Genomic DNA, 14081 nt, shown 5'->3' on the forward strand with positions numbered 1-14081 from the left:
TTTCATTTGCCAGTTGATGTCTATCTTTCTTCTTTCCTCTCCTTTTTTCCTTTCCTGTGAATCTCGTTGTGCCAAAAACTTAAAGGTTTGGTCTTGTGTTGACACCCAATTTTGTCCTTCCACATGTTTAATTAATTAGTCAAGCTTCTTGATATTTAAAATAAAGTAAAATAACCATCCGCAGAAGAAAAAATACTCTTTGAACTAATTTTAGTGTTATTTGACATTTCATATGGCAAAATATCACGATATATATATATATATATATATATATATTATTTTTGTAATTTTAAGTATGTTATTAAGTAGGGAAACCAAATTTCATCTTAAAAAATATTCATTTTTACTTGGTACACATTTTGAATCACCGTTTTGAGTCATTCCCTATTTAATTTTGGTAACTAGTCCGCGTGGGTAAATAGTTATTTAACTTTGTTAAGTTTTAAGAATCTTAGTTAATTAATTGGATAATAATTTACCTCAATTCTATTCAAAACTAGTTAATTTCTGATTTATGTTTAATTTCGTTCAGTTCTGTAATTTATGGCTTCAATTAAAAGATTTTGGTTACAATTTAAATCAATTTGGCTAGCTCTTAAATGACGTTGGCCACATTTGCAAAATGCTCAACACTTAGTACTTTTTAAACAATTCTTCAGTTTTGTTCGCCCAATCCGCGCGTGCCACGTTGGCATGACACGGATCAAGCCTTTCTTTCGATCTGGGTCATCCAGCTATTTAATCCGATGGTCCTCTCTTTTCCCCTTTGTTTTTTTTTTCCTTTATTTATGCATACAGATATTTTATATATATATATATATATATATATATAAGTGTTTCTTTTAATCTGGACCATCGATCAATATTTGATCAACGGCCCAAATTAAATCCCCGCCTTTAATCCCATCAGATCCCAAAACATAGAAACCCTTACACCCATAGACCTCTCCCATCGCCGCCTGCTCCCACCTTCTCCTCTCTTCTTTTTCCTCCTTCCCCACGCCAAAGGACAATCATGGCAGACGAAGCCCACATCCCTCTCGTCCTTTCCTCACTATTCACAACGTCACCATGGTACTCGAAGCCATGGAAAAGCTTCCACTCCGCCGAATCCTCAACGGGTAAATACTCTGTCTTTTCCCCTCTTTTTCTTTCTGTCTCATCAACAGACCCCGCCCTCTCTCCTTGCATTTTTTTTAAATTCAAAATCGAACCCAACCTTCAAAATTTCGTGTATAAATAGAGGCTCTTGGTGCTTCCATCAAGAGGTTTTTTTTTTGGGGGGATTCTAAGGGTTCAGTGTTGGAAGTTCTAAAAAAAGAAGTAGTAAAATCTGAAAGATTTTTTTTTTTCGAAGCAAGTTTTAGCCAAAATATCTCTCTTCTAAGTTTGTTTCATTTCTCGTTTGAGTTTCGAATCTAGGAATCAAAGTTGAAATCGATTCAAACACTCTTGGACCTATTTCGTTGCTCAAAATCAGGTAAAATCGCTTCCCATTTCTCTTTGGCCTTTTTTACTGTTTTTAGCTTAAAAATGTTCGTCATCATTCTCATTTTATTATTTTATACGGTTGAAATCCCGACTGAAATATGGTTATTTTCTAGACGGTTGAAATCCCGACTGAAATATGTGTTATTTGCTAGACGGTTGAAATCCCGACTGAAATATGTGTTATTTGCTAGACTGTTGAAATCCCGACTGAAATATGTGTTATTTTCTAGACGGTTGAAATCCCGACTAAAATATGTGTTATTTACTAGTTTGTTTGAAATCACAACTGAAAAATGTGATTTGAGTTGCTGCTATGATATCTTTATTATGCGATGTTGGTTTGGCATATTTTTGGCTTTGGGTTTAAAACATTTGTTTCATTAATTTAAGTTAGCCTTAATTTAAGTTGTTTAGCTGCTCATCTCTGGTTTTGATTTGGAGATGCTCGATTAAGGTTGATAACCATCAAGAGTTTAGAGAATTCTAAGTTGAATATCAATTTATTTCTTTTTTTCTGAGATTCTGTTTGAGGAAGAAGTAGAGTTTTAGTTATAGAGTGGATTTGTTAATTGAGATTACGAGTGCGATTTCGAACTTAGAATAGGTAGTAGTCTCCTTTCACGTATTTTGATCAAGTCTGGATTTGTTTGCTTGCTGAATGCTTTCCAGAGCTCGTTCTATATCTTTTAACTACTTGAACTTAACTTTGTGTTACTTTTTTCGGTTTGTTTGTTACTGGTTTATTCTTTGTTCATGTATGTAGAATTATTAACATATAGAGGAGAGTAAAATTTAGTCGAGCGCTAGGTAAGGGTGAAATTAATCTCTTCTCCTCGTAACTAGTTTAACTCCCAAAATACTTTTCTAGTAGCTTTGAATCAGTTTTCTTTAAATTCTGCAAAGTTTCTAATCTCAGCATGTATTAAAAGTTCAACGTGAATTTAGTTTATGTTTTTTTTCTGCTCCCATGCTTACAACTACTCCACACCACTTAACAGCTTTCTTCTTCGGAAATTTTAAATCTTTGTTTAACTCGTGTGTTGGAATTGTTTACTTCAAGGTTGGAATTCTGATTTTTATTTGAAATATTAAGTTTGGACTAGGTTTTTAAGGTTTTAGAAGTGCTGAAAGTTTTACCAATTTTCCTTGATCAAAAGTGTTGAAACTTAATGGAAATCAGTAGTATTATTTCTTTCAAAGTTTTTTTTTAGTCTAAAAAAACTGTAAAGTATGCCCTTTCAGTTCCAGGTCCTGTTTGTGTTCGAGCAAGAATTTTGTTGTCGTTCTTATGTGACTAGTTGTTGTGACCCTCTCCCTAGTTAGGCTCGATTATTTCATGTCTTTTGGTGGAAGTAAATGAACTTGGTCTTAGGAAATAGAAAAGGCTGAAGCTGGTTTCTTCTCTTTGAAAATCAGTTAAACTAAAAAAGTTTCAACCTCCACCTACAATGATTTTTATTTCATAGTTGTTTAAGTTTAAATCTGTGCCCTCGCCCTATATGTTTAACTCACTGTTTTGGGCAAAGAATTGTCGAGTGTGCAAATTTGGTTTGAGTCTGAATAGGTTGAGGACTTATAGCTACCCATATCATATATGCTCCTAAACTTAAGTCTTCATAACTTTTGACCAAGTACTTTTTATTTCTATTTTCATTCTAAAAATAGAAGGTACTTTTATTTCTGTATAAATCTTGGTATTTGATTTATAAGATTGGAGGATGTTGTTGTGTTTTGGTAAAAAAACAGATTTGGCATGAGGCATTTATTTTAGTTTATAAAAGGCATGTTTAAGCATAAAAAACGCTGCTCAAATGACCAAATACATGGATGTGTGTAGCTTAAAAAAAATGAGGAAAACAGTACCTTTTTTGTGTCTTTTGTATTCTTTAAAAAAAAAAAAACAATCCAAGTGTGGATTTCTTGTTTTGTCTCTGGTTGCGTCTTTTCAAAAGAAACTACCGAACCATTTATTCATAAAATGATGTTGGTTTTCTACCTTTACCAAAATCTGATCTTTTAAGACTATCTTTTATTTAAATTGTGTCCCAAGATCCACGCTAACCGATTCCTGTCAACTGGTTTAACTGAAAGATTTTAATTCCCTTCCTTGCAAGATAAAATAAAAATCATGAATACCAAGCCATTGTTCTTATTTATGACATTCTGACCTTTCTCCTTGGCTTGCTTAAATTCCCAAATCTTCCTCTCTTTTTGCATAACTAATGGCTGTCTTGTTTTCCCTTTTGTTTGACTTTCAATAAGTTATTTTTTTAAGTTAATTAGTTTGTTTTACTCTTCTTGTCTTTAAAGTTCATGTCTTTGGTAGAGGAAGAATGAAGTTTTGGTTGAACACTGGAGAAATATGAAGGTTACTTCCTTCCATTGAAACTAGTTTAGTCCTAAATACTTCATCCTCCATCTTTAAAGACCTATTTGCTTAAGTGTTCAATTATGTGTTTTACCTCTTCCCGATATGTTTGACAGACTGTTTGGCAAGAGGAAAGGAAGAATGTTCAAGTTTGGTTTGAGTGGGAATAATATGAGTCTTACCTCCACCTCGTATCATACATACTCCTAAACAAGACCCTCCTGTCTCTTGATTTTTTTCATGAAGTCCTTAATAAATTTCTATTAAGACTGATGTCGTTTGAGGGATAATGAAGTCGATTAAGTTCTAGGATGGAGCTTTGAGTGAAATTAACTCAACTCTTCCAAGATTTTCCTGAACTTCAAATCACCTCTCGACCATATGCTTCCTTTCTGTCTTGTTTTTTTTTTATTCTGGAATTCTTATGTGCTTTGATTATGTCTAGATTAAATAAAACTTTCCTTGTTTCACGCCATCAAGCTGAGGTTTTGTTTAATATAGGTTAAGATTACTTCGGGGACAATTCTTTAATGGCTCTCTGAAGGATCCTAAATCATAATGAGTTAAGTTTTTTTTTTCATAGCTTAATCTCAATTTTGTCTTTGTTAGTTAAGTGTTAGTGTTACACCTCGGAAAATTTTTTGTTCATGCGCAGTGAATAGACTGACGAAGGGCACGACATATACGATGCTTTGATAAGTAAGAAATAGCATTGGATGATCCTAATTGAGATTTCGAAGGCATTCGAGGTAATAGAAGAAAGTTTTCCAGGAAAAGCAAGACATACGTTATGTATCGGAAAGGATTTATGAGTAACGAATTAATGATGACTTAATGATGTTTTGGAGAAGAGCTATAACGTCCCTTAGATTGTTAATGAGGTGTTAAAAAAGCGTTAAGAAGGTTCCATAAGGATTGGAGATCAAACGAGTCGACGAGAACGAAATCGGAATAGCTGGGCATTATATGGCCCAACATACTGGCCGTATAAATTATACTGGCTGTATGTTAGGCCGTATATTTATCCCAGATGGTAAACCTTCACTGGACCAAACATACGGCCAGACATACGACCCGTATAAACGATACGGACCGTATGTTGGTCCGTATGTTCGTGTCGGGACAGATTTTAAGATTTATATAAGGAGGACCCAAGTTCATTTCTTTAATTTCATTTTCACCTCTCACCTAGAGAACACTCTAGAATACCCTCTCTAATCTTCATTCACAAGAACTGAAGAAATATTCATGATCAACCTCATCAAACCAAGGAAATCAAGTGTAAGAAACTCATTGGAGTTCATCCAAGGCAAGAAGCCCCATTGGATTGAAGCTAGGGTTTTTCTTCAAGTGAAAGATTATCATCCAAAACTTGCTCCTACACTATCAAAGGTAAGTTTTATGGTGTTTCTAAATTGAGAAGTTGAAACACTTGCAATGTAGAGGGATATAGAAAAGGGGTCTTGAATGTGAGAATAGTGATGTTGGTGAGTAGTAGTTTGGGTTGAGTAATGATTCTTGATATATTGTGATTACGATTATGCTATAAATGATATTAAGGACATGCGATAAGCATTATATGTGAGAAAATGTAATAGTATACTATGACCATGATTATGGATGAATTGAAGTGGAATTGGGAAATGAGGGTAATATAGATGAATGACGATTGTTAGTTATGATATTGTGAACGTTATTATAAATGTTTGGGAGTTGATATACAATATGGGGAAGGTTGTATAAACAAAGGAAATGTTGCCCAATTTTCTTTAGCTTTAGTAAGCCCGTTCATATAATCAATTAGCTAATGTGAATGCGAATTCTCTTGAAGGTAGAAACGTGAGCATTGAAGGAGAACAATCAAGCGATGGAAATTGTTAAATGAAAGAGGTATGTAAGGCTAATCCTTTCTTTCTAAGGCATGACTCCTATAGCATGAATCCTTCTATCTTTCCATGATTTTCCTACTTATTGGAAATTATAAGCCTACGATTATAAAGAGCTCCATACAAGATAAAGAAAAGAGATATGTTACGAGCATGACAATATTGATGATGAATCTAAGTCTAGAAGTCCTAAAGCTCATGAATGACATTCCTACGAAGATAATGATCCATATATGATTCTTATGATATTATTTCCCTACCTCTCCATGTCTTTATTACATTCTGGGAACTATGAGTCAACATTGATAAAGATCTTATTATGAGATAAAGATGAGGAATATGTCATGAATACGATAATAACGATGATAAGTTTAATCCTAGGGATTCTAAAGCAAAAAATGATGTCGATGAAGTTAATGATCCTATTTACGATCCCTTGATGTTGTTCATGGCGTACACTCACCTTAAAATGTTAGTTCCTTCAAGGTGAGATATGATGAATAAGATCACTTCATAATGTAATCGGGGGTTCTCGACCTCATGTCGCCCCGATATTGTTATAGATTGTCTATAAGCTCTAATGCATGTCCTATGACCAATGTTCCGAAAAATTACGATTCTATGTTCATAGAGGATTTCATATGAGATAAAGGTAAGAGATATGCCATAGCCACGATGATGGTAATGATGAGCCTAAGTTTAGAGATTATAAAGTCTATCATACGATATTTTTACAAAGCGCATGCTATGAATATGATATGATTTTCATAGATTGTCTTTAAATTCAAATGTATGCTCTATGAAAGGTTATGATAAGCTTATGAGATATAGTGATGATGATAATGATGACAATGATAATAGTGATGATGATAATGATGACGATGATAATAGTGATGACGCTAAAGATACTTATGGGCTTTTATGCATATGTGCCTATGTATGGCTATTATGAAACCTCGAGCTTATATGGCAGGGTAGAATATATATATATATATATATATATATATATATATATATATATATATATGATGCGTGCACACCACTGCAGTTGGGTACGGATAACACTGAGCCTTGGTAGGACCAGGTAGGGATACCACTGAGCCTTGGTAGGGCCAGGTACGGATAATACTGAGCCTTGGTAGGGCCAGGTAAACATAACACCAAGCTTTATTATAGTTGGGTACGTAAGACATCGAACCTATATGGTCGGGGATGATACTACTCTGTGTTCAAATGTATGAAAAGCCCAAAAGACATGTATGTAATATCGTCGAGCCACTACGTGGCCGAATACGGATAATGTTTAATGTGTTTGAGCAGATACGGTACTATGATATATATATATATATATATATATATATATATATATATATATATATATATAATACGATGATGTATGCGCTATGATGGTACATGTACTATGATATAGGCATGAACGGCATCTATCATTAAAAGTTACGCAGGTTATATCTTCATCTTATGTCTTATGATTTCTCTATTATGTTCATTTCATTCATGCCTTACATACTCAGTACAATATTCGTACTGACGTCTGTTTTCTTTAGACGTTGTGTTCATGCCCACAGGGAGACGACCAGATTTATAGAAGCCGATTAGCAGACTTTTGAGAGCACTCCATTATTCCGGAGGTGCCATTGATTAACTATTTATGTACATACATGTTTTGGGCACGACGGGGTCCAGTCCCGTCCATATGTCTAGTACTCTAGTAGAGGCTCGTAGATACGTATGTGCGGGTAGTATGGTCTCACGATTTTCCACGTGTATCTATGTATTATGTGGATAGCCAAAGGGCTTATGTATATAAAGGTAAATATGTTTCAAATGAAAAATGGTTTTCCTACGATTATGAGCATAAGAAACACGACTGTACGCAGAATGAGTATAGAACGAGTGGTGCTCGGTGGTTAGCCACGGGTACCCATCATGGCCCTAACCGGGTCATGACAAAAGTGGTATCAGAGCAGTTCAGTCCTAGGAAGTGTCTACGAGCCGTGTCTAGTAGAGTCTTGTTTATGGTGTGTTGCGCGCCACATCTATAAACAGGAGGCTACAGGGCATTTAGGATGGTAACTCTTCTTTCATCCCTAAGATCGTGCGATAGAGGTAAGTCATAGGAAATGAGATTCCTTGTACAAACCCTTATTTCAGCAGAAGAACGGTAATGACAGAAGAAAGTGATTGATGACATTGGAAGCTACGGAGGTAAGCCCCTTTGTTGAGGCTACGTTATCGGAATATGTATTTATATGATAATGGATGGGTTGTCATAGAGTTAAATCGATGTAAGTACAATAGAGGAATTGACTAAAGGTATCTCTTAATGATAAGTTCAGTTATAAGTTGAGAACTAAGCAAATTGAATGAATCAGAACAAATGTAAGCGACGGTACGAAAGATGTGCGTCGAATAAAGTAAGAATATTGAGATATGATTGAAATGTAAAACTGAAGGATGAAAGACAAAGTAAATAGGAAGGGATAACAGGGCAGATCGCTAAAGGATCTGGTACATCTCGAAGCGTGATATATGAGGTAAGGTTCGACATCTTCGTGCTTTTACTTGAAAGTGGGAGCCCTGTGTGGCTGAGATATGTCGTATATATATATATATTGGCCCTGTGAGGCATTGTTGGTATTTGCTGCGTGCAGGTTTTGAGATAGTAAGAAATATACAGGAAACTCTGCTGAAATTTTCCTAGAATCTAAAGGAGATAAGATATAAGCTTGTAATATGTCCTAACGAGAAACGATGTTGTGCAAAAAGGTAATGGCATGATGAGATTAAGTTAGGAGTATCGTTAACCACTACAAGAGATGAGTTCAATACTATTGAATTGATAGCAATGGTAGTTATAAGAGCGACATTGATACGGTAAAGAGAAATGCTAGAGTAAATTAAGGAGACTGGTAGTGCTAAAACAAGACGTAGGAGAGGAATAATAACTTCAATAGAGTGCGATGCTGGAGTATTGATTGGATGGATAAGTACAAGTAAGATACGACAAGTCTATTAGCAAAATAAAGTAACAGCAGGACTAGGGCAGGGGTATGAAATACGAAGGGGTATAACGAATGTGAATCCATTAGTAAAACAACTTATATGGTAAGTGTAATAGGGCTGAACAGAAAGAGTAACAGGTTAAGTGTGTACTTACATCGCAAGGCTTATTCTACTTTATGAGCAGGCTTGCGAACGAGGTAAAGAAGTGGCACTCTATAGCGTTGATTATGATCAAGATATAATGAGAGCGTGGCAAGAACTGTAATACAATGTAAGTAAAGTATAGTGAGGAAATGACTAAAGATGTGACATGTTTTATATGAATAAAGAGTGAATGCAAGTGTGAAACCAACAAGCGAGCCATGGGGAAGTAGATGAGAAAGCTTATAAGACCTTGTTAAGGGAAAGTCCAGCATAGAGGTTTCGCAATGACAGAAATGATAGCACGCAAGCTTGAAAAATGAATCAGAGAAATGTGATATGGAAGAGTAGTAGTAGTTGTGATTTGTACAATTGAGAGCATGAGTGATATCTTGGGCTGGATGTAAAAGACCAAGACTACAGAAAGATGAATAACGAGATAGGACGATTGTTAGAAAAAGGATCAACACAATAAGGATGAGAGGGGATGATCAGAATGAACAGAATAAGTTTTGGAAGCGAAGAATATATTGTACAAAGGTAGTATATTCTAAAGGACAAAGCGGTACTAAGTTAAGAAAAGGGTTCCTCGTGCGAAGAATAAAGGATAGATTATAAAACAGGAGGAAATAAGACAAATTGAGGAAGAAGGAATGTAAAGGAATAAGAATGGGAATATAAAGAGAAGGAAAATGCGCCGCAAAGTACGCGCGCTTAAGAAGTAGTCGTGTTATGATTAAAGAAAGATGCATCTGCTACGAATATCCTATACCAAGTTAGAATGAGTAAAGTATATTAAGTAATGAATTGGAAAGAAAAAGGTGGCCATGAGTTACGAGTTTACCGTACAACGATAAAGCGATAGATCAAAGCTATCATCAGCGAAAAATACAATATAATTATGATTGGTTTTAAAATCAATGTTGAGTGCAACACAAGAGTAAAAGGAGTTTGAGGCATAAGGGGTATTAGTTGTGCATGAGACTTAGGCCCTGGAAAACAAAAATGACGTTACAAGTGAACTTTGAGCACCGAATAAGAGGGCAAGTGATATTGCATGGATGGTATGGACAACTAGACATACTACTATTGTGAGCATCCCTATGGGACAGAAGTTGTTAATTGGAGTGGATTTAGACATTGACTCATAACTACCAGATGAGCTAAGAAAAATACATCCTTGTTCGGATTGCTATGTCGGTTGTATTACTTGATTACAAAACTGCAAGATGAGTATGTTAAAACTTCACACATGAATTATCATAGCTATAAATTATGGGAAACGACATGAGTAAGATGTAGTATAGTAAGGGATATATGAATTCAAGATTTGAAGGAGAGGCAACGAATTTGAGAACGGTACAAGTAAAACCCTTAAAGGGGGGAGCGAGTAAACGGAATTCAAGTGTAGAGATTTGAAACAATGGATCCTAAGATGTGACAGATATAGACTCTAGAACAAAGAGTGAGAGTCGCATAGAAATGACTCGAATGACTAGTAAATAAACGAACATAAATTGAACAGGCATCTGAGACTGTACTGGAAACCATTCGCGAAGACCTTGAACCACGTGACATTGAGAGCAAATAACTCAAGGGGTATTGTAAAGGATGGCGATGTTATACTAGAATAGAGGCAAAGGCACTAACGGTGAAGTCATAATTAATGATATTATGATTTATAAGCGACAATTAAGAAAGGGACTTAAGGTTTTCTATAGTAGAACATAAGATATGATAATCAAGGGAAAAAATAAAGGAAGGAAGAGAGCATGATGAGATAATTTACTACAAATAGCCAAAACAGTTTGGGTACATATAATCACCGAGCCTAGCCATGGTCGGGTACGCGAAACACCGAACCTTCGTGGTCGGGTATGCTATGTATATGAATATGTATATGAATATGACTATGGACACGAATGTGTATACGGATATGGATACATGTATATGTATAGATGTGTATGTACACGAATCACGCAAGAACGATTATGTAACTTGTAAGTATTTATACGTCGCCAATGAAACCAAATGGGTACTTAAAAAGAGAAGTAAGAGGTAAACAAGAATAGTGTGGTCATGATACTCCGGGTCCGCTGAAGGAAAATATATGGCGAAATTTTCGTAGAATCCCGGATAGCTTAACATTCGAGTACGAATGTTCCCAAGGGGGGAAGAATGTTACACCAAGAAAAATTTTCGTTCATGCACAGTGATTAGACTGACGAAGGGCACAACATATACGATGTTTTGATAAGTAAGAAATAGCATTGGATGATCCTAATTGAGAGTTCGAGGGAATAGAAGAAAGTTTGCCAGGAAAAGCAAGACATACGTTATGTATCGGAAAGGATTTATGAGTAACGAATTAATGATGATTTAATGATGTTTTGGAGAAGATCTATAACGTCCCTTATATTGTTAATGAGGTGTTAAACAAGTGTTAAGAAGGTTCCATAAGGATTGGAGATCAAACGAGTCGACGAGAACGAAATCGGAATAGCTGGGCATTATACGGCCCAACATACTGGTCGTATAAATTATACTGGTCGTATGTTAGGCCGTATATTTAGCCCAGATGGGAAACATACACTGGACCAAACATACGGCCAGACATACGACCCGTATAAAAGATACGGACCGTATGTTGGTCCGTATGTTCGTGTCGGGACAGATTTTAAGATTTATATAAGGAGGACCCAAGTTCATTTCTTTAATTTCATTTTCACCTCTCACCTCAAGAACACTCTAGAAAACCCTCTCAAATATTCATTCACAAGAACTGAAGAAAGATTCATGATCAACCTCATCAAACCAAGGAAATCAAGTGTAAGAAACTCATTGGAGTTCATCTAAGGCAAGAAGCCCCATTGGATTGAAGCTAGGGTTTTTCTTCAAGTGAAAGATTATCATCCAAAAATTGCTCCTACACTATCTAAGGTAAGTTTTATGGTGTTTCTATGTTGTTTAGGGTATTGATAAGTTGAAACACTTGGAATGTAGAGGGATATAGAAATGGGCTCTTGAATGTGAGAATAGTGATGTTGGTGAGTAGTAGCTTGGGTTGAGTAATACTTCTTGATATAATGTGATTACGATTATGCTATAAATGATATTCAGTACATGGGATAAGCATTATATATGAGAAAACGTACTAGTATACTATGACCATAATTATGGATGAATTGAAGTGGAATTGGGAAATGAGGGTAATATAGATAAATGACGATTGTTAGTTATGATATTGTGAACGTTATTATAAATGTTTGGGAGTTGATATACAATATGGGGAAGGTTGTATAAACAAAGGAAATACTGCCCAATTTTCTTTAGCTTTAGTAAGCCCGTTCATATAATCGATTAGTTAATGTGAATGCGAATTCTCTTGAAGGTAGAAACGTGAGCATTGAAGGAGAACAATCAAGCGATGGAAATTGTTAAATGAAAGAGGTATGTAAGGCTAGTCCTTTCTTTCTAAGGCATGACTCCTATAGCATGAATCCTTCTATCTTTCCATGATTTTCCTACTTATTGGAAATTATGAGCCTACGATAATAAAGAGCTCCATACAAGATAAAGAAAAGAGATATGTTACGAGCATGACAACATTGATGATGAATCTAAGTCTAGAAGTCCTAAAGCTCATGAATGACATTCCTACGAATATAATGATCCTTATATGATTCTTATGATATTATTTCCCTACCTCTCCATGTCTTTCTTACATTCCGGGAACTATGAGTCAACATTGATAAATATCGTATTATGAGATAAAGATGAGGAATATGTCATGAATACGATAATAATGATGATAAGTTTAATCCTAGAGATTCTAAAGCAAAAAATGATGTCGATGAAGTTAATGATCCTATTTACGATCCCTTGATGTTGTTCATGGCGTACACTCACCTTAAAATGTTAGTTCCTTCAAGGTGGGATATGATGAATAAGATCACTTCATAATGTAATCGGGGATTCTCGACCTCATGTCGCCCCGATATTGTTATAGATTGTCTATAAGCTCTAATGCATGTCATATGACCAATGTTCCGAAAAATTACGATTCTATGTTCATAGAGGATTTCATATGAGATAAAGGTAAGAGATATGTCATAGACACGATGATGGTAATGATGAGCCTAAGTTTAGAGATTATAAAGTCTATCATACGATATTTTTACAAAGCTCATGCTACGAATATGATATGATTTTCATAGATTGTCATTAAATTCAAATGTATGCTCTATGAAAGGTTATGATAAGCTTATGAGATATAGTGATGATGATAATGATGACGATGATAATAGTGATGATGATAATGATGACGATGGTAATAGTGATGACGCTAAAGATACTTATGGGCTTTTATGCATATGTGCCTATGTATGGCTATTATGAAACCTCGAGCTTATATGGCCGGGTAGAATATATATATATATATATATATATATATATATATATATGCATGCGCACCACTGCAGTTTGGTATGGATAACACTGAGCCTTGGTAGGGCCAGGTACGGACAATACTGAGTCTTGGTAGGGCCAGGTACGCATAACACCAAGCTTTATTATAGCTGGGTACGTAAGACACCGAACCTATATGGTCGGGGTATTATACTACTATGTGTTCAAATGTATGAAAAGCCCAGAAGACATATATATATATATATATATATATAATACAATGATGTATGCGCTATGATGATACATGTACTATGATATAGGCATGAAAGGCATCTATCATTAAAAGTTACGCAGGTTATATCTTTATCTTATGTCTTATGATTTCTCTATTATGTTCATTTCATTCATGTCTTACATACTCAGTACAATATTCGTACTTACATCCGGTTTCTTTTGACGCTGTATTCATGCCCACAGGTAGACAGGGAGGCGACCCAGATTTATAGAAGCCAATAAGCAGACTTTTGAGAGCCCTCCATTATTCCGGAAGTGCCATTGATTTACTATTTATGTACATACATGTTTTGGGCACGACGGGGTCCTGTCCCGTCCATATGTCTAGTACTCTAGTAGAGGCTCGTAGATACGTATGTGTGGGTAGTATGGTCTCACGATTTTCCACGTGCATATATGTATTATGTGGATAGCCAAAGGGCTTATGCATATAAAGGTAAATATGTTTCAAATGAAAAATGATTTTCCTA

At 35.4% G+C, this 14081-nt stretch overlaps 1 long non-coding RNA gene across 1 annotated transcript; it reads left to right on the plus strand.

Annotated features, from left to right (window-relative positions):
* Positions 1-908: 908 nt before the first annotated feature.
* LOC132603594 (uncharacterized) lies at positions 909-14081 on the plus strand. Its single transcript, XR_009568429.1, has 3 exons — positions 909-1121; positions 1423-1480; positions 13795-14081. It is a non-coding gene; the product is annotated as an uncharacterized LOC132603594 (long non-coding RNA).

The sequence above is a fragment of the Lycium barbarum genome, chromosome 7 (genome assembly GCF_019175385.1).
Source record: "Lycium barbarum isolate Lr01 chromosome 7, ASM1917538v2, whole genome shotgun sequence".
Lineage (NCBI taxonomy): Eukaryota > Viridiplantae > Streptophyta > Magnoliopsida > Solanales > Solanaceae > Lycium > Lycium barbarum.